Source organism: Sus scrofa, chromosome X (assembly GCF_000003025.6).
Source record: "Sus scrofa isolate TJ Tabasco breed Duroc chromosome X, Sscrofa11.1, whole genome shotgun sequence".
NCBI lineage: Eukaryota > Metazoa > Chordata > Mammalia > Artiodactyla > Suidae > Sus > Sus scrofa.
Genome location: NC_010461.5, coordinates 3719510 through 3740094, shown reverse-complemented (window position 1 = coordinate 3740094; position 20585 = coordinate 3719510). Strand labels below are relative to the sequence as shown.

Here is a 20585-nt window from a genome sequence, read left to right as displayed (position 1 = left end):
ACTCACGTGAGATCACTGAGGAGTTCCTTGGGCTCTGAGAGGACATGCGCTTCATGTCATCCCCAAGGAGTATTTGGAAATGGACTATTTTTCAAAATGATTTTTATTTTTTCCATTATCACTGGTTTACAGTGTTCTGTCAATTTTCTACTGGACAGCAACATGATCCCGTCACACATACATAGATACATTCTTTTTCTCACATGATCACCCTCCATCACAAGTGACTAGATATGCTTCCCAGGGCTGTACAGCAGGATCGCATGGCTTATCCATTCCAAAGGTGATACTTTGCATCTAGGAAATGGAGTATTTTAAAAGACGGCTGGCCAGCTCTTCACTAAGAAAGTGGAGGTCACTGTGAGTCAGGGTGAGTTTCTTATGAACAGGTCATGTCAGAGCACACTGGCTTCCCTGGACTAGTAAAGAGGAGAAATGCAGTCCTTTTGAAGGACAGGATCTCCAGTTGTGCAGAATTTTGATGTTTCCCGTCCTAGCTTTGAGGAATGAGTGGTGCTAAAATTAAGGTCAATTTAACGCTATTGACTTTGATGCTTAGGGGATGGAGGTCCACCTGGAGGGGAGTTTCTCTTGGTCCCTTTCCTGCTTGCTGGTTGGTCCTCTCCTGTTGACCATTTTCATCTGTGAGAGTTGGACAAGGAAAAGGATAGCCTGCTGATCACGGTTGCAGAGTAAGGGAATGAGGAGCTAATCCATGGACTAAGCAAACTGAGACCCCAAGAAACTAGGAATTGAAGAAAGGAATCAAGATCCAGGAGTTCCTGTTGTGGCTCAGCTGTCACGACCCTGGCTGCTAGCCACTAGGACTCCAGTTCAATCCCTGGTCTTGCTTAAGGATCGAGTGTTGCCGTGAGCTGTGGTGTAGGTCGCAGACGTGGCTCATATCTGGTGTTGCTGTGGCTGTGGTGTAGGCTGGCAACTGCAGCTCTGATTCAACCCCTAGCCTGGGAACTTCCATATGCAGCAAGTGCAGGCCTAAAAAGACAAAAGAAAGAAAGAGAGAGGCAAAAATATAGGAAAAGAGAGAGAGAGAGAGAGAGAGAGAGAGAGAGAGAGAGAGAGAGAGAGAGAAAGAAAAGAAAGAAGGAAGGAAGGAAGGAAGGAAAGAAAGAAAGAAAGAAAGAAAGAAAGAAAGAAAGAAAGAAAGAAAAAAGAAAGAAGGAAGGAAGGAAAGAAAGAAAGAAAGGAAGGAAGGAAGGAAGGATGGAAGGAAGAAAGAAAGGGAAAGAAAGACAGAAAGAAATATGCAGAGGAGTCTTGCTGGCTTGGATCAATGGAATGAATTTAACAAGGTGCAGGTGGATAGCTGCCAAGTCTCTTTATTGGTCAAATACACCAGCCACTCAAGTACCAACTTGGGGGGGAACAGGGTGGATCAACAGTAAAAATAGAAATAACCAGACGTTTTAATTGAGTACCAGAGCAGTATGAATCTTCAGAGTCATCAGTCTCACCAAAGGCAAAGAAACAAACAGAAGTGCACAGAAAGCCTCACATAACCTCACACCACTACACTATAAACAAACGTTGATGTTGAACATGACGGAGATGGAAGGAACATCACTTTGGACCTCATCTGGAGTGATCGCATTCGTCACAAATATAGAGAGCATGGGGACAACCTAAAACACCCTTTCGTGTTTATAGATCCACGTTCTCAATGAAGGAAGACATCGGACGACCCATGTAACTTTTGGTTTGGGTAAAAAAAATCAGTTCACGGAGTGTGCGTGGCATTAGAAACTCCTGAGCAAGTCGCATCTGCAGAGATGCGGGAGCTTTGTCCTGAGCACCTGGGTGTTCAGAGAAATACAATGATGGTGATGAGGAACCAAAAAACAGAGGGACAGATAAGTGGCAGAAGCAGAAAGGAAGGCGAGTTGCTAGAAACTAGGGAGATGGGAGGGAAACGAGCATGAAACACACAGCAGGCGAGAGAGAGGGATACACCCATCCTTGAACCTTTCTCTTTTTAAGTTCTTTTTATTAAAGTAGAGTTGATTTACAATGTTCTGTCAATTTCTACTGCACAGCAAAGTGACCCAGTATCCATTCCCTTTCTCATATTCTCTTCCATCATGTTCTATCCCAAGAGACTGGATAGAGTTCCCTGTGCTGGACAGCAGGACCTCATGGCTTGTCCATTCTCAGTGTCATAGTTTACATCTACAAATCCCAACCTCCCTGTCCATCCCACTCCCTCCGCCCTCCCCCTTGGCAACCACAACTCCATTCTCTGTCTGTGAGTCTGTTCCTCTTCTGTAGATAGGGTCATTTGTGCCTTATGTTAGATTCCACATAGAAGTGATATCATATGGTATTTCTCTTTCTCTTTATGACTTACTTCTCTTAGTATGAGAATCTCTAGTTGCATCCGTGTTGCTGCAAATGGCGTGGTGTCATTCTTTTTTATGGCTGAGTAGTATTCCGTTGTGTATATGTACCACATCTTCTTAATCCCTTCATCTCTCCATGGATAGTTAGGTTTTCAACTTTTCTGAATGAGTCATATTCCTGGGTGACTTTTCTCTATTTCTGTGTGGAGACTGCTGAGTCCAGCTAGTGATGACATTCAGGTTATAGCCACAGGCCTTGCTCACGAAGAGAAGCTTGATCACCGCATCGTGTACTTTCCTTCAGGGGCATTTAACACAACAGAAACTTTGTGAGCACTCATCTCTCCCCTTCTGCGTGCTAAGTCCACAGGGACAAGCATTTTGTTCATCTGTTTTGTCACTTATTCTTAATGCCTGGTGAACAGCTGTAAGATGCATATGCTACACTCTTTCAACATACTTGAATTAATTTTTGAACATTTTGCAGCAATTTAGTTACTTCTCTACATAATGGAAATTAATTTTTTTGGCCACACCCCACAGCATGCAGAAGTTCCAGGGTCAGGGATCAAGCCCATGGCACAGCGATAGCCAGAGGCACAGCATGGACCATGCCATTACCTGCTGGGCCACCAGGGAACTCGAACAGAGGGCAAATTTTAAAAGCAGAAAATGCCATGAAAATCATACCTTTCACGTGAGTAAAAGTACTTTGCAGCCTGCAAAGAAAGAAAATACATATCTCAGTATAATAGATGGAATAGTTATGAAAATTGAGTATTTCGTTTGTAGAGCAGAGTATCAATAAGTCTTACCAGGCTGGTAGCGTGTAAGTCACCGTCTCTCCCCATAATGCATTATGCTAGAAACCAGAAAAGCGATAAACTGGAAACCTCCACATGGAACGTTTAGAGCATGCATTTAAAAAATGTGGACGCCTAAAAGAAGGCATAATGGAAACCGAAAATATAGATAAACAGCAGTAACACCATATACTTTTAAAATGGGGATATGATAAGCAGAAGAAGATTTAAAGCCTTAGATATTCATAATAACAGAGAAGTAGGGTGGAAATTTATGCCTTGAGCATCTAGCATGAGGAGTTAGGGAAAGAACAACTGGTTAAACTTCTCTGGATCACAAACAAGAAGTTAGTAAAACTGGAAAACATCTGACAAGATGGGAGGGGGCGAGAGAAGGGAAGAGAAAGAGGTGGGCAGGGGACAAATAACTATAAACTACTTTTTTTAAAGTATAGACACTGCAAGATCAAGATAAGATAATGACAGCATTGTCAGCTTTCCACTGACAAATTGATGTCCAAAACTCTGGAAAAATGTAACGGACCCAAGAAGATATCAACACTAAAAGTTGCGTTGGGGAGGTCCTGTCGTGGCTCAGTGGTCACAAACCCAACTAGTATCCATGAGGACATGGATTCAAACGCTGGCCTCGTGCAGTGGGTTAAGGATCTGGCATTGCCCTGAGCTGCGGTATAGGTTGCAGACATGGCTCAGATCTGGTGTGGCTGTGGCTGTGGTGTAGGCTAGCAGTTACCGCTCTGATTCGACCTCTAGCCACTTCTATATGCCGAGGATGCAGCCGTAAACAGACCAAATAAATAAATAAATAAATAAAAATTTGAGTCAGTAGTTAAAAAAAAAAATCTTTCCACAAAGATGTGCTGATGAGTTTATATGTTAATTCTAACAATCAACAAGTAATTTCAAACCAACACAACTCTTCCAGAGAACAGAAAAATAAGAAACTCACCACATTTTTTGAGACTACCTAACTTAATAACTAAATTCCCCAAGGAGAATAAATATAGGGACAAAAATCCTAAATAAGAGGTTAAGAAAACAGCTTAGCAGTGTTTAAAGAATAATTATCATGGAAATATTAGGTTTATCCTATAAATACAAACCTAGATTAAAGAGATCAGCCCATTAATTACCAGGGAAAAGTTACATGATCATTTTACTAAATTAAGAAAACCATTTGATAAAGTCAATATCTATTTCTGACTTAAAAAAAGAAAAGATCCTTAGCCATTAGGGATAGAAAATAACTTTCCTAGGTAGGTAAATAATACCTGTTGAAAAAACCGCGTTGAAACATCATATTTTTAAAATGTTTTCATTGAAGTATAGTTGATTGACTATGTCGTGTCCATTTCTGCTGTACAGCAAAGGGACTGTCGTCCATATATATCCATTCCCGTTCTCATGGAATCTTTCATCCTGGTCTCTTCCAAGAGACTGGATTGAGTTCCCTGTGCTGCACAGCAGGACCCCCTGGCTGATCCATTCTCAATGTCCTCGTTTGCATGTACGAACCCCAAAGGCCCCATCCATCCCACTCCCTCCTGCTGCCCCTTGGCAACCACAAGTCCCTTCTCTGTATGAAGCATCCTATTTAATGGTGAAAAGGTGAAAAGTATTCCTTTTGAAGGTCAGGAGGAAGAAGACTTTTTATTACCATCTCCGTTTAGCTTTGTATTAGCAGTCCTAACGGCCAGCTCGATCATATAAGGAAAAAAGTAAAACGAAACATAAGAAGATGACAAAGGAGTTGTTATCTCTCAGAGCGTATTCCCTGTCTACCTTGAAAACCTCAAAGACTATTTGGATAAATGGATACACTTCATGCACTTTCATCAAGGGTGTTGGATACAACGTACATATTCACCAGCATTTGTGTAGCTCTATGCCGGCAATAATTAGAACCTAGACTTTGAGAAAATATCTTTCACAGAAGTCCCCAAAATGTCACGCATGAGTAATGAATAGAAAAAAAAAAAAAACCAGTGATAAGACTCTATGAGGAAATCTTAAAATTATATTGAAAAACCATAAGGGAAACATTAACAAGGAGTTATAACAGTGTCATAGCAGCGTTAACAATGTGACTTTCACCCAGAACTCACAGGTGAGGACCAGCCCAAACAGTCAGGAGCCCACCTCTCCTTAGTCCTGGACTGTCACTCGTTGCTGGTTTTCAGCAAGGACCGAGCATGAATTCCCAAAACCGACCTCAGGTCGCATGGGTGTCACTCATCTGGAGATGCTCCCCTCTGGCTCTGAGAAGGGCAGGGAAGCACAGACCCACTGCTCTGTTCCGTCTTGCCGTAACATGGTTCTAAGAACGTGTGCACATGTACCCACAGACGTGCGTGCCGGATCACAGCGGTAAAACCAAACTTTTTACACCAAAGGATATCTCACGCATGAGGGATTCAGTGCCCTCCCTTTTCATTCATATGTATTTCCCCCTTTGGATTCCACTCCTTCAATATGCCATTTGTGCCTCTGAAGCAATGCCCATGACAATACGATGCCACGGTCTTTATTTCCAAAGTGGTAACAGCTCGTTTATCACTTTGATTTTTATCTACAAGGATTTTGTGGAACACACTCACTCATGATCTCAAACTCTCTAATTAGCAATTTCACTCTGTTCCCTTCATCAATATGTCTGGGAAAGTCTGAATCATGAAGATATTCTTGTCAGTGTATCTAGGTCAGGACAGGGGAGCGTAGTGACCAAATGTGATTGAATCGCTAAAGAAAATTTAAAAAGGCACTTTCTCAAAATCCTGCATGTATCTACTCTGAAATATTTTAATCACAGTATATTGATTTGTACGGGCAAATGGCTGCTAATTGAGCTGCAAGAAGACATACTTTGGAAGATAACAGTGTTATCGAATATAACACCAATTGCATTATATTTTATAAGTTACAACATTATGTTATAATATTCTCTAACAGTCATGATATTGGGAGTTCCCACCATGGCTCAGCAGAACCAAATCTGACTAGCATCCATGAGGACACAAATTTGATTCCTGGCCTCACTCAGTGGGTTAAGGATCCAGCATTGCCATGAGCTGCGTTGTAGGTTGCATACACCGCTCAGATCTGACATTGCTGTGTCTGTGATGTAGGCCAGCAGCTACAGCTCCAATTCGACCCTTAGCCTGGGAACCTCCATATGCTGTGGGTATGGCCCTAAAAAGACCAAAACCAAAACAAAAACCACAACATCTAACACTGAGTGAGAAGCAACTCTAAGCCATGAATCTTGAGTCTTTATTTCTTGTCTAGAGATATTTATCCTGTGCCTGTTGCTTGATATGTGATCATGGCAGTATCTTCTTTGATCTGCTCCAGATCTCTTACAAGCAGTCCTATTTGATAGTTGTTTTAAGGTATAAGCCTGCACATCTAAAGTTCAGAGGTTATGAGCTTAGCCAAGGGCTTGGGAATGGACTGAATGCAGGCCATGTTATCAAGAGACAGGAAACCCAGGTTGTAGAATGTAGTTCACATTTTTGGCCATACTGAAAGTCTTACCTTTTTAATTTTTGTCTTTTTGCCTTTTCTTGAGCTGCTCCCGTGGCATATGGAGGTTCCCAGGCTGGGGGTCTAATCGGAGCTGTAGCCACCGGCTGATGCCAGAGCCACAGCAAAGCGGGATCCGAGCTGCGTCTGTGACCCACACAACAGCTCACAGCAACGCCGGATCCTTAACCCACTGAGCAAGGCCAGGAATCGAACCCGCAACCTCATGGTTCCTAGTTGGATTCATTAACCACTGTGCCATGACGGAAACTCCAAAAGTCTTACCTTTTTGCTGTTGGTGGTTTCATAATACTGTCATGACTGGCCATCTGTGAAGTATAATCTGTAAAAATAACCCTTGGCTAAGATGGCACAGAATTGATTCTTGAAAGTTTTTTGTTTTTTGTTTTTTGTTTTTTGTTTTCCATTTTGGTTTTGGCTTCTTTGCTGTTGTTTTTAGTCTGGCAGAATTACTGGCATTTGCTCTTTTCTTACATAATCTGCCTTTGATTAGGCATCATCACCAACAATTGACCTAAATTGAGCCTGTTCCTGCTGCTTTCTCATTCCTTAGTGGTGAATTCAATCTGGTCAGTGATACGAATTTATTAAAAACAAATTAAAACTGAAATTAAACTTCAGGCTACTTTATCCCAATGATTTTAATCACACAGAGCAAAACAGATACACTTTTTTTTTTTCTTTTGCTTTTTAGGGCCACATGTTTGGCATGTGGCAATTCCCAGGCTAGGGGTCTAATTGGAGCTACAGCAGCTGGCCTATGTCACAGACACAACAACGCAGGATCAGCGCCTACACCACAGCTCATGGCAACACTGGATCCTTAACCCACGGAGTGCGGCCAGGGATCGAACCCACATCCTCATGGATCATAGTCGGGTTCATTACCCCTGAGCCCCAGTGAGAACTCCTGAGGTTTCCATGGTTGATTCTAGTTTGTTTCCTTTTTTTTTTTTTTTTTTTTTTTAGGAAGAACTTGACTCAGTGTTACCCACTGAAGATGGAATTCAGCTTGAAGAGCCTCCTGGGCTCCATCAGAGAGATCATTGAAAAACCAGAGGGCTTCTAGGCGGTAGCATTTCCTGATATATGCAGTGCACCCTGCAGAACTGGACTTGAAAAACAAAGGCGGCAGACAGGTGTCTCTGTCACTGGAATGTTCTTGAACCCACATCCATAGGAGTTTTCCCTAATGCTGTCCATGCTTTGAAGCAGTGTTTAATCGCCCCCTACTCCGTGAGGATGCATCGAGGAAGTACCGTTTCATGGTAACCTGGGACCCAGCTGCAGCTCCAGGGTCCAGGCCAGTCCAGGAGGTCCCCAGGCCTTGGAACCCTGGAGTTTCCCAGAAGTTCTTGGCTGTCTTCCTGCTGAATCCACAGTCCCCTTCTTGCAAACGACAGAGCACAGGTTCAGATTCTCGGTAGGGACCCTGTGCCTTTCCCACTGGGCTGACTCGCTTTGCCATGGCAGAGCTTTATAAGACCTGGCAAGATAAGGGCTCCCGCAGTCTAGCCTCAGCTGGCAGAGAGCCTCCCAGCTCTTGGTTCTGCAAGTTACTGACCTGGGAGCCCCATCACGGGGACTCCAAGCAGATGTCCTAGCTTGGGTGCTGCTGAGAGCTTGTAAACAGGTGTACCTGCCTTGCCGGAATGACCCAGGCATTTGAAGTCACCGACTCAGACCACAACAGAAGAGAAGAATAATTTATCTCATGAGCGCAGTAAATGCAGTCCGATGTCTTGAACGTAAGCCATCGATCATTCTTTAAAGTAGAGGAGATGTGTGTCAGCAGAGAAACGGTCTCTCTTATGAGGCACAAATTCCACGAATGTGTGTACTATTGATTCTCCGTCAAAGACGCCACGTTCCTATCTGCGGGATGTCGATGTGTCCAGCCAAACCCTCGCCTCTGAGATAATTGCACGTGACACTTGGGCATCTACATCCTGAAGCCTTGGCGCCCAAGTTTCTACTCCCCCTAAGGTGAGGAGGGCAGCCTGCAGCCCCCACAATGAGATCCGCTTCTTTCTGCCCGTTCATGGAGTGACTCGGAGGCCAGAGAGCTGATTTGCAGAAGGACCACTTGGTAGAGAGGTAAGAACCATCCCCGCCCCCCCACCTCTGCCGTTTGTTTAAATGTAAGCTTAACTGCGGCCAGTACAGAAAAGCATCTGGGAAGATTTCTTTTGCACAGCACATTTCTGTTGCCTAGGATATGCATCCTTCAGGTCTGTGTGAGGAGTGATCCGAATTCACAAGCAGGAATGCCCTGTTTTGCATGGGTCCACACTGGGGAATGTTTGAAATGCCTCTTGAGTTGCTAACGATTTGGTTTGTATTCCACACTGACACAATCGGAGGGGAGAGTTTCCACCTTGATTTGTGGGCTCCTAGAAGGGTCGGTACACGACAAGCTTTGATTCTCATGCCAGAAGTACCAGGAGGGGTTGAAATGTCCAGATAAGCAGTAGCAGCACCACCCCGTGCTGCCGTGTTGTTCTTGGAGTGGAACCTGCGTTCAGATTTCTCTGAGGAAGTAGCTGAGACACAGCATGTCCAGAATTGTACTGGAAGCTGCTGTCTCAAGCTCCAAACGCTCTGGCCATGGGGGTCTTTGTAAACACACCACTGAGTGGCCCAGTGAACTTGGTCCACCATCTTGGTGCTGTGACCTTGACCCTAGGGCTCCAAAGTGGGAGCTGAGTCTGGAAGTGTCTGTGACATCCATGGACCCCACCCATCATGCAAATCTTTCTCTCTTGTCCTCCAGTGTAACTTTATGGATGAGCAGCTTGGCTTGATAAGTTAGCACATTGCAATTAGACCCTGAAATTCTGAGTTTGGAGCCACTGGGAGAGCAATGGGTGTTCCCTTCTTTGAAAAGATGAATAGGGAGTTCCCTGGTGGCTCATGGGCTAAGGATCTGGCATTGCCACTACAGCAGCATGGGTTCCATCACTGACGTGAGAACTTCCTCATGCCCTGAGCAAAGAGAAAAGAAAAAAGAAAGAGAAAAGATGCGAGTTCCCACTGTGGCTCAGCAGTAACGAACCCGAATAGTCTCCATGGAGATACAGGTTTGATCCCTGGCCTTGCTCAGTGGCTTAAGGATGCGGTATTGCCGTGAGCAGTGGTGTAGTTCACAGATACGGCTCAGAGCTGCAGACGTGGCTCAGATCCTGCATTGCTGTGGCTGTGGTGTAGGCTGGCAGATGTAGCTCCAATTCTACCCCTGGCCTGGGAAGTTCCATATGCCTCAGGTGCGGCCCTAAGAAAAAGAAAAGATGGATAGTTATTCTCAGGGGAAGCTTCATTTTAGAATAATGAATACAGAGAGGCCTAGCACATAGAAGCAGCGCAGTCCATCCTGGACATGTTCCCCCCCCGCCTTGGTATGTCCTTTGCTCTCTGAGTTGTGCCCAAACCCTGGCCAGTCCATCTACCATTCACGGCCCACTCCCCTACCCATAGGGAGCCCCCAAATTAACTTTTTTTTTCAGCCAAGAAAGAAATGTTTATTTGAAGAGGCCCTATGCAGGTCCCTTCTTGCATCCTGCTGTTTAAACAACACAAAGTAAGTATTGTATCAGCTTTTAGCTTTAAATAACAGCATCCTTCCAACACCTGGTTTTTACAAAACGGCTAGATGGCTGATGAGTGGTGACTCATGGCTGAGCTAATTCAAAATCTGTTGTCTAGCACTTCGGGTATTTAGTAGAAGGCTTATCAAACGTTCTGTTCTTCCTCCATTCAGATTTGCTTAACCAGGTGAAGTAGTCTGTGCTTGGAAAGTATGGTTACACCGTCAGCGGGACCAGAGGCCGTAGACTGAGTCCTCAGTTGTAATTAGGGTTCGACAGGCTAGTTAGCTTCTGCCAAGGGCCTCTTCCAAGAGCAGGCGAGATGGGCCTTTATTCCTAGAACGGGGATCCCATGGGGATGTGCCTTCGGACACCTCTGGTCGCTCACTAGGATAGAGTCGGCCTTGACACAGCCGCCAGGAGACACTGACCCCATGGCGTTGGGGGAGGCCTCCCTGCCTCCTAGGACAGTGAGAGGCAGTGCCTGTGCCCACTTCAGGAGCAGGTGCCTTCAGGGCATTTATGGGAGCAACAGGGCTTGCAGTCTGGTCTCTCAGCCCTGTGTGGTTTGGAGGCTTCCTCACCCTCTGTGCTCACGGGGACTCCCCGGCCTCCTTTCATAGATGCTCTAGGGCCCAGGCCATATGGGTTTAAACCCCGCTGTAGGTTTAGGAAGGGCAGTCCCTGCAAAGGACAGTGTTCGTGGGAGCAGCTGGTCTCCCTCAGTCCTGGATGTGAGTCAGCAGCGTTGGCCAGCCCTGGGAGACATGGGTGAGGGCTTCTGATGATGAAACATTGTCTGTGGCACATCATCATGGAGGAGAGGAAGTATGGTCCCTCTCCTGACCCCTAAGTGTGGTCACGTTACCCCAGCACCTTAGACATGAAACCAGCCAGCCCTGGCCTTCAGGGTGATGGATGAAACCCAACCTCCCTCCACAGCAGATGGGCTGGCTCCCCAGTGGTCTGAGGACCCCAGACTCTAAGCTGTGGTTGGATTCTGACTCACACCTGCCTCCCCAGATGAGAGCCATGTCGCCAGTCTAGAGCTCCTTGGTCCACGTCCTCCCCAAATGTCAGAGCCGTGTCACCACGCCAGAGCTCCGTGGTCCACTGTCGCCCCAGATGACAGACCCGTGTCACTAGTCCGGAGCTCCGTGGTCTCCTGCCTCCCCAGATAATAGAGGCATGTCACCAGTCTAGAGCTCCTCGGTCTGTGTCCTCCCCAGATGACAGACCTATGTCACCAGTCCAGAACTCCATGGTCCAGACAAGGGGGAGGTGCACTGCCTTCCCATGTGGAGGGGTCTTCAAGATTAAATTTTCCTTCACGCTTTGCCGCCAGCCAGACCACACCCAGGCACATGAAGCTTGTGCTTCCAACATCAGTCACCTCTCTCTCTTTCTTTCTGTTCTTTTCCTTGAAAACAAACAAACAAACAGATTTCAGGCTGGATTCTTGAACCAAGGCTTACCTTCTCATTTTGGAGATAAGGAGGTCCTAGCTTCTCGTGGGGGATAGACTTCTAAGGCAGCCCCCATGGCCCCCTGCCTCCGTGTAGCCATGACCTTGAGAATCTGAAGGTGGGCTGGACAGAACTAGGCCCAAAGGTGGATGTCCTGTCTGTGACAAGCTTTTAAAAGGCCCTGACTTCTGTCTTGCTAGCGGACTCTCCACTGCCCTCTGAGCGTGCATACCTGGACAAAGTAGGCTGCCACGGTGGGAGGCCCACCCAGGGAGAAGCTGAGGGCAGCCTCAGGCCCAAAGACAGTGAGTAAAGGAGGCCCAGGCCCACAGAAACTGTGAGATAATGAATGTACATTGTTTTAAGCTGTTACGGTTGGGGACAGTTTGTTACACAGCAGTAGGTAACTCATACACTGTGTCACCTGCTAGATGGGTAACCCAGGGGCACTGGCTTTCTCTCCCCAGGTCTTGGTTTTCTCATCCTGAACACTGAGATAATGATGGCTATCTTGTAAATGGTGGATGGTTCCTTCTAGAAAGTCTGGAATCTCCCTGGTACCCGAGGCTATAGCGCTCTCAGTTATATAGTGAGGGTTCTGTCATCGGCCTTTCTCAGGGGATTCAAGAGAAGAGCCTCTGCCTGAGAGCTTTCACGTCACTGGTCAGGACCCTAAAGCTTTTCCTTTCCTCCACGGTAAAGCATCCCAGACTTGAGAGGCCCCTTATTGGAGCTCAGAGTCTGTTCACCCACACATGTCAGAACACATTCAGAATTACAGTTGACCTGGGTCAAGGTAGAATCCCCCAGGCTGGGGCATGCAGCTGGCTTCCGTCAGCGTAAGCCCCCTGGGAAGCAAAGTGCTGCTAGCCTGCACTTGGCCTGGGGGATGGTTCTCAGCCCTGACTGCACGTTATCACAACCTGGGCAGTCTTTTCTGAACTGTCTGGCCCCAAGGCTGCTCGCCAGCCTGGGGACAACAGCATCTCTGGGGCAGGACCCTGGCGGAAATATTTGCAAAGCTCCCTGGGAGGCTCCAACGTGTCGCTGAGCCCGAGACCCCTGGATCAGGACATCCTGAGACATCCTGGACAGCTGAGCCCATATGGTCATCACACCTGCATCTCCTGAGCCCTGCGCCCCACTGGCCTGGCTCCTGACCTGGCCTCGTTCTGCGTTCCTGCTTCTGAGGCATTTTTTTTTTATGTTACCCTGAGTTCCTGCCCTTTCTCAGCATCTTCACCCCATGTTCCTCCCATTGTCTGGCTCTTCCCTGAGGCTGCCACTACCCCATGGATCTCGCCAGTGCACGGCCAATTATCTCTGCCCTGAGCACCTTGGGGTACCGTCACTCACTGAGTTCTGGGGGTCCTCACTCAGGACCTTCTCCGTCATCCCACTCTGGCCACATCCTCGGCCCTGCGTTCCACGGGAGCCTTGTGCAGTGCCGAGACCCTCCTGAAATCCAAGTGCAGAGACACCTTGCACTCCTTGCAGTATTCCCGGCAGAGAGTCCTGCTCTTGGCACAGCTCTCCCCCTGGCGTTTTTGCCCTCTTATGTCACACTGTCTTGTTGGTCTTCTTAATCCTCCAGCTGTCCCTCATCTGTGTCCTTGGGACTCTTAGCCTTGTGTCCAGCACCGAAGGTTGTTGTCCTCATTTTCAGCCGTCTTCCCAGGCAGCTTGTCCAATCCAGCCTTCCCAGACAGCAGTAAATGGTTCTCATCCTGTACGTCCCCAGAGCACCTTGTGCTGTGGGGAGACCCACCACAGAGCATTCACAGGGTCGGTTTACTCGTCATTCTCTCCACCCAAATCAGTCAAGTTCCCTAGAGAAACAGAACCAAGGGGACAGTTGTGGATGTTGATATATGGACCAAGGTGTTTACATCTATCTGTCTATAGATACATCTGTCTAACCATAGAGAGAGAGAGAGAGGCAGATTTCTCTGGATGGATGGATGGATAGATGGTAGAATATATATGGTGGATGGATGGATGGATAGATAGGTAGATAGATAGACAGATCGATCGATGGTAGAATATATGTGATGAATGGATAGATAGATAGATAGATAGATAGGTAGATAGATAGATAGAAAGAACATATATAATGAATGGATGGATGGGTAGGTAGATTGATCAGTGGTAGAATATATATGATGGATGGAAGGATGAATACACAGGTAGATAGAGAGATCAATAATACAATACATATGATGGATGGATGGATGGATGGATAGGTAGGTAGGTAGGTAGCTAGATCAATAATAGAATATATACGATGGATGGATGGATAGAGAGGTAGATTAATAGAATATATATGATGGATGGATGGATGGATAGAGATAGATTAATAGTAGAATACATATGATGGATGCGTGGATGGATAGGTAGGTAGATAGATAGACAGATCCAGTAGATCTTTATCTATACAAGAGATAATTGTAATTCTCTCTCTCTCTCCCTACCTACCTACCTATCCATCTATTTGTATGGATCCATCTTTGTCTCTATAGATAGGTATAGGTATATTTATAGATGAATAGTAGAGATTAGGACAACTTTATAGCTATAACTTTAGATAAGTATAAATTTATCTATCAAGAGACTGATTTTAAGGAATTGGCTCATGTGATTGTGGGAGCTGACGGATTCCAAGTCTGCCGGGCCAACCAGAAGGCTGGAAATTCCGGCAGAGATTCTACAGCTGCAGCCTTGAGAGGGGATTGCTTCTTCTTTGGGAAACATTTATCTTTGCTTTTAAGCCCCTCACCTGATTAGATAAGACCCACCACCATCCCCTGCCCAAGCACATTATGGAGAGCAATGTGTTTTACTCAAAGTCTGCTGGTTTACATGTAATCACATTGGAAAAAACCACCTGTAAGACTGGTGTTTTAACCACATATCTGGGCCCCATAACCTAGTCCGTCGATTTAAAAAATTCATGCTGACCTCACACCACCCATCTTGAGTACCAAGCACTGTACCTAGCACCACATGTGTAAGTACTTGAGTAAGGCAGTAAGAGTGGCAGTGGTCCGTACAGTGTATTGGGTTTTTAACCATGTACAAGGCTCTGTTCTCTGGCCTTTGCCTGCAGTATTATATTCAGTGCTCACAGCTGCCTTTGAAGCAGGTGACCAAACTCAAAACGTTTGATTTATAAGTCAAGCGGCTATCATCATTGAGGGGCGGGGGCTGGGCTTGGCCTCCACATTTCTTGGGTTCTTGCCTCGACACTGTCAGTCTAGCACCTTCTACTCTTTCCGTTATTGATGTTGTGGCATAGGTTCTCATCGTGTGCTCAGATGTGAGAGAATTGTGTCTTTTCTACGTCTCTTAAATTGTTCTCTCAATGAGTATTTATGAGCAACCTCGATCCTCTCAAGTGTGTCAAGAAAAATTCCAAGGGTTGCTTTAAGCCTCTTATAACACAGAGCCTCCTTCTGCCGCCCCCCTGAGCTGCCTCTTATTTTAAAACAATACTTGGAAGGAAATAAATCGATAGCTCTCATGGCAGAGCCCTTACGAGGGCTTTTGAGGATCATTACCGTAATATTATGCGTCAGGAAGCAATTTTCCAAATGACACTTCAGTGACCCCAAAGAGCCTTAAATCAAAGAAGAGAGTCTTGGGTTGTGACTAGCACAAAACACACGCATCAACTTCTGTTTTCTTAAATCGTCCGGCAGATATCCCACAGAGAACGAACTTCTGTCGGCTTTGATTCTTTGGACTATGGTCTGGGTCCAAGCAGCTGTCATGGTTTTCTTGGTCCAGGCACTGAAATGGGATGGTATTAAGAGATGAGGAGGAAAAAAAAGAAAAGAAAAAAAAAAAAAAGAGCCAAACTCGTGTGGCAGGTGAGAATTCTTGATGGCGATATGAGTAAAAGCAGATGAGAAATGTCTTGGGAGACAGGACTGTATCTTACGCAACATCGTATATCTGGCTGCTCAGACTGTACCCACCGAGCACGCGCCCCCCAACTCATGGCTTGAACGGAGGTCTTGAACATGCCCAAAGGGAGGGGTCAGGTCTTTGAATCACGAGCTGACTTTCCTCTGGATGCGGTAGCTCGGGTCTCCCCCACGGCCCAGAGCCGGTGCCTTTCTCTTGCAGGTTCCCACCCCGTCTCTAGAAAAATGACATGTATGCTAATACCGTGTCCATCGAAAGAGCTTGCGACTAAGAGGATTATGGTCATTTGAAACGAACAGCCCGCTGTTGGCATGATGCAAAAGAGTTTGTCTAAAGCACCTGGCTAGTTAATGAAGCTCCCCGTGGCCTGTAATAAAGACGTTGGTCCACGACCTAGAGCACAGCTCTTGACAAAGGACCAGGGTAGGCAGCCCAGTGCAAGCCCTGCAGCTTGGCCTGCTTGGAACAATTTGTGACTTGGGGGAGGAAACGGAGGCAGGTGAAGGACCTACAGAGCATCACCAAATGTTCAGTTCCTCCCTCATGCATACAGTCAGTTTGCAGGGGACTGCAGTGAGGGCTCTGGGTCCTCTTTCTTTCTTTCTTTCTTTCTTTCTTTCTTTCTTTCTTTCTTTCTTTCTTTCTTTCTTCCTTTCTTTCTTCCTTTCTTTCTTTCTTTCCTCCCTCCCTTCTTCCTTCCTTCCTTCCTTCCTTCCTTCCTTCTTTCTTTCTTCTTTGAGGTTAAAATACCTTTATTTATTTATTATTTTTATCATAGTTGATTTACAATGTTCTGTCAATTTCTGCTGTGTAGCAGAGTGACTCAGTCATATATGTGTGTATATGTATGCATCCTTTGTCTCACATTCTCTCCATCATGTTCCATCACAAGTGATTAGAGAGAGTTCCCTGTGCTGTACAGCAGGACCTCATTGCTTCTAGCGCACAGAGTAACAGGCATGTAAGGATTCAAACCAACAACCCAAGTGACTTCCTGGGGGAACACTCCTGGGTACCACACGAGGGGCTGGTGGCCCATCCTCCTTGCCTCTCTGTAGTGGAAAAATCTCTTCTCACCTCCACGGAGGAACTGCCCTGCCGAAAGAGGCCACCTCATCTCCCCTTCCAACGGTCCACATGACGTAAACAGATTCCCACACATCTCTCCGCAGCGGCCAGAGTACCATTGGCTACAAATGCTTTTTTGAGAAACACTGAGAACTTCCAGAAAAATGCCAAATAAAAATGAACTCAGCCAAAAGGAGGAGTTCTGGGCACAGAGATGCTGGTGAAGGAGAAGAAAGGACCCAGAGAAGAATGGAGCGCAGGTGGGCCATGGTACCCGCTCATCCCTGCTCCGTGGGGGTGTGAGAATGACGGGGTGTGCTCTGCGATCTTCGTGTTCACAGACCTCAGAAGCCCCTAGTGCCCCTTGCAGATGGTTGTCCCCAGCCCAGCGGAAAGCACCCGTGCCTTCTTCCAAAGCTCCATGTTTTAAAGAACTGCTGCACAGACTCTTTCGTTTTGGGACTCTGCTTACTGGGGTCATTCGGCTTGTTTTTTTTTTTTTTTTTTTTTTTTGTCTTTTTTGCTATTTCTTGGGCCACTTCCGCGGCATATGGAGGTTCCCAGGCTAGGGGTCGAATCGGAGCTGTAGTCTCCGGCCTATGCCAGAGCCACAGCAACACGAGATCTGAGCCGAGTCTGCAACCTACACCACAGCTCACGGCAACACCGGATCGTTAACCCACTGAGCAAGTGCAGGGACCAAACCCGCAACCTCATGGTTCCTAGTCGGATTCGTTAACCACTGCGCCACGATGGGAACTCCCATTCGGCTTGTTAAAAAAACCAGAGAGGATGAAGCAGGATGAAGCAAGGTGGTATACTGACACATCGATGCCATCACGACTGAGAACAAGGAGGCCGGGTACCAACTTCAGTTGACCTTTGGGACGCTCCCCTTGTGAATTTAATCCTAAAAGTCCCGTGGAGGTGAAGGATGTCAAAACAAAACAAAAACACAAAAAGAGAGATGAAACAAGGAAACACATGCAGACTTAGCAAGGAGAGACTTTGATGCAAAAAGGGCCAGGGATCGAGCCACAGCCACTATAGGAGCAACGCCAAGTATCTCCATGCTGTAGAATAGAAAAAAAAAATTTTATTGGGGAAACAACTATTAAAAAAATAAAAAAATTTAAAAAAGGGGGCAGGGGTGAATAAGGGCTGTTGCCTTGGGAGAGCATTCTGTCTATAAGGTCAGCAACCAACAGTTAGCAAAAGGGGGCTCTCTCTCTTTGTGTTTTTATAGGGAGGAGCAAACCTGGCTCTCCTGAGGTGTATTCTAGAGAGAATGAGGCAGGGGAACTGGGGCCAAAGGGCAGCACCATCCCGCACCGCCCAGAGGGTATCTCCCGCTAAGAGCGTCCTCGAGAGCAGCCTTTCCTCTGTGACGGCTGCCGGCTCTGGGCCAGGATGCGCCAAAGTCCAGGGACCTGGAGAGGAAGGACAGAAGCCCAACCAAAGTTTGGTGAACAAGCATTTAGTTCCATTTGGTCAGCAGGGACAAACCATTCCGTATGTCATTTATGAGACCGAAGCTGGGAACCCGAAGGGGCTGTGTCTGGCCTTGCTGTAGGTGAACCAGGGGCTCTCGGTGGGTCTGATGGAACGAACTCACCAGGGGAAGGGTCTTTGCCATCCACAGTTTTCCAGAACACGAAGCGGGGGTGCTGATTCCATAACCTTCCCTGTTTTCCAGGATTGCAAGATTTAGGTCAAGTTCAACATTGACTTGGGTACAGGGAGGCAATGAAATGTCCACCAGCAGAGGAATGGAGAGGGAAGATGTGCCTGCGGGGCTCCTGAAGCACATCTTCTTAATCCCTTCCCCCGTCGATGGACATTTAGGTTGTTTCCATGTCTTGGCTATTTTGAATAGTGCTGCTATGAACATAGGGGTGCATGGATCTTTTTGAGTCACAGTTTTGTCAGGATATATGACCAGCAGTGGGACTGCTGGATCCTATGGTAGTTCTACATTTAGTTTTCATTCTCTGCAGAGAAGCCCCCCTTCAGGGGGCACTCCCCCACCCCCAGTCCCTGATGCATAACCACCCTTCTTCCTGTCTGTCTGGTGTTGCCTGTTCTGGGCATTTCCTATAAGTGGAATGACAATATGTAACTTTAGTGTCTGACTGCAAATGCAGCATCATGTTTCTGAGGTTCCTTCATCCATGTTGTAGCTGGTACCAGAATGTCATTCCTCTTTGTGGCCAAATCATGTCCCATTGCACGGAGGGGGCACTTGGTGTTTATTCATTCATCAGTTGATGGACATTGGTTTGTTGCTGAGTTGTGGCTGCTATGAACAGCCTTTTGGGTCTTGTCAACCTTCAACTGATTAGACGAGGCCCACCCACATTGGAGAAGGCCATCGGCTTGACCCAGTCTGCCTATTTCAACGTTCGTCTCATCAAAAACATCCTCATGGAAACACTCAGAATAACAGTTGACCAAAAAATATGGCAAAGGATGGGACGTCACTTTTAGGATTAGGATGTAACACTGGACTCCATCTTGGAGCAGCGTCTCTCTGGGACAAAAGTAACGGTGCTGGAGTCATGACAAGTTTCCATATGGCAGGGAACTCAGGCTCACTCTTGCCAGTGGCCCATGAGGAGCTAAGTTCTGCCAACAGCATGTGAGTGAGGTTGGAGGTGGTCCTTCCTCTTCAGACCCTTCAGAGGAGACCCCAGCCTTGCCTTCCACTTGGATTGCAGCCTCATGAGAAATCCTGAAGCAGAAGCCCTGGCCATCCCATGACCAGAATCCTGTCCCAGAGAAACTGTAAGATAATAAATAGGTGTTATGTTAAGCTGCTAAAGGTCAGGCATCATTTGTTATGCTACAGTAGATAACTAATGCATGGAGTTTGAACATTACCTAAAGGGAACAGAAAGCAATTTCTGTAAACAAAAAATACATGAAAGAATTTTTTTTTTTTTTAAGGGCCACACTAGAAGCATGTGGAGGCATGTGGAGGCTAAGGGTCAAATCAAAGCTGCAGCTGCTGGCCTACAACACAGCCACAGCAATGTTAGATCCGAACACTGCCTGTGACCTACACCACAGCTCACGGCAATGCCGGATCCTCAACCCACTGAGCGAGGCCAGGGATTGAACCTGCAACCTCATGGTTCCTGGTCAGATTCGTTTCTGCTGCACCATGATGGGAACTCTGAGAAAATTTTATCTAATAGAATTCTCTGTAGGGAGATTCCTGCAAACTATGAACAACTTGGGGTTGGAGATGAGACCCTACCATCTGTATTGGTCAGGGCTTTCCAGGAGAATAGAACCAATAGGATAGATAGGTAGGTAGGTACAGATAGAGGGATAGATATAGACTAGATAGATAGATAGATAGATAGATAGATAGTAGATGGATGAGATAGATTAGATGGAAAGATAATAGATGAGATAGATTAGATGGATGGATGGGTACATAGATAGATAGATAAATATCAATCAGAGGACATGTGTTATAGGAATTTTCTCACATGGTTGTGGTAGCTGAGAAGTCCCATTGTGTCCTGTCTACAAGCTGGAGAACCAGGAAGCCTAGTGCAAATCAGGTCTGAGAATCAGGGAAGCCGGTTGTTTAACTCTCACTATGAGGGGGCTGCTGGTGTCAATCTCAGAGTCGAAAGGCCTGAGAATCAGGAGCTTTGATATGTGAGGGCAGGAGAAGATGGACACACCAGCTTAAGAAGAGGAAGGGGAGTTCCTGTTGTGGCTCAGTGGGTTAAGAACTTGACTAGTATCCATGGGGATGTGGGTTTGATCCCTGGCCTTGCCCAGTGTTGCTACAAGTCGTGG

The 20585-nt window shown here is 46.4% G+C and overlaps 1 protein-coding gene across 1 annotated transcript in view; it reads left to right on the top strand.

Moving 5' to 3' along the window:
- The window catches only part of PUDP (pseudouridine 5'-phosphatase), a 298656-nt gene that overhangs the window by 136048 nt on the left and 142023 nt on the right, over window positions 1-20585 (top strand). Inside the window, exon 4 of the transcript XR_002340816.1 lies at window positions 7694-8821. The gene's annotated coding sequence lies outside the window, so the exon portion shown is untranslated. The remainder of the gene's footprint in view (window positions 1-7693; window positions 8822-20585) is intronic.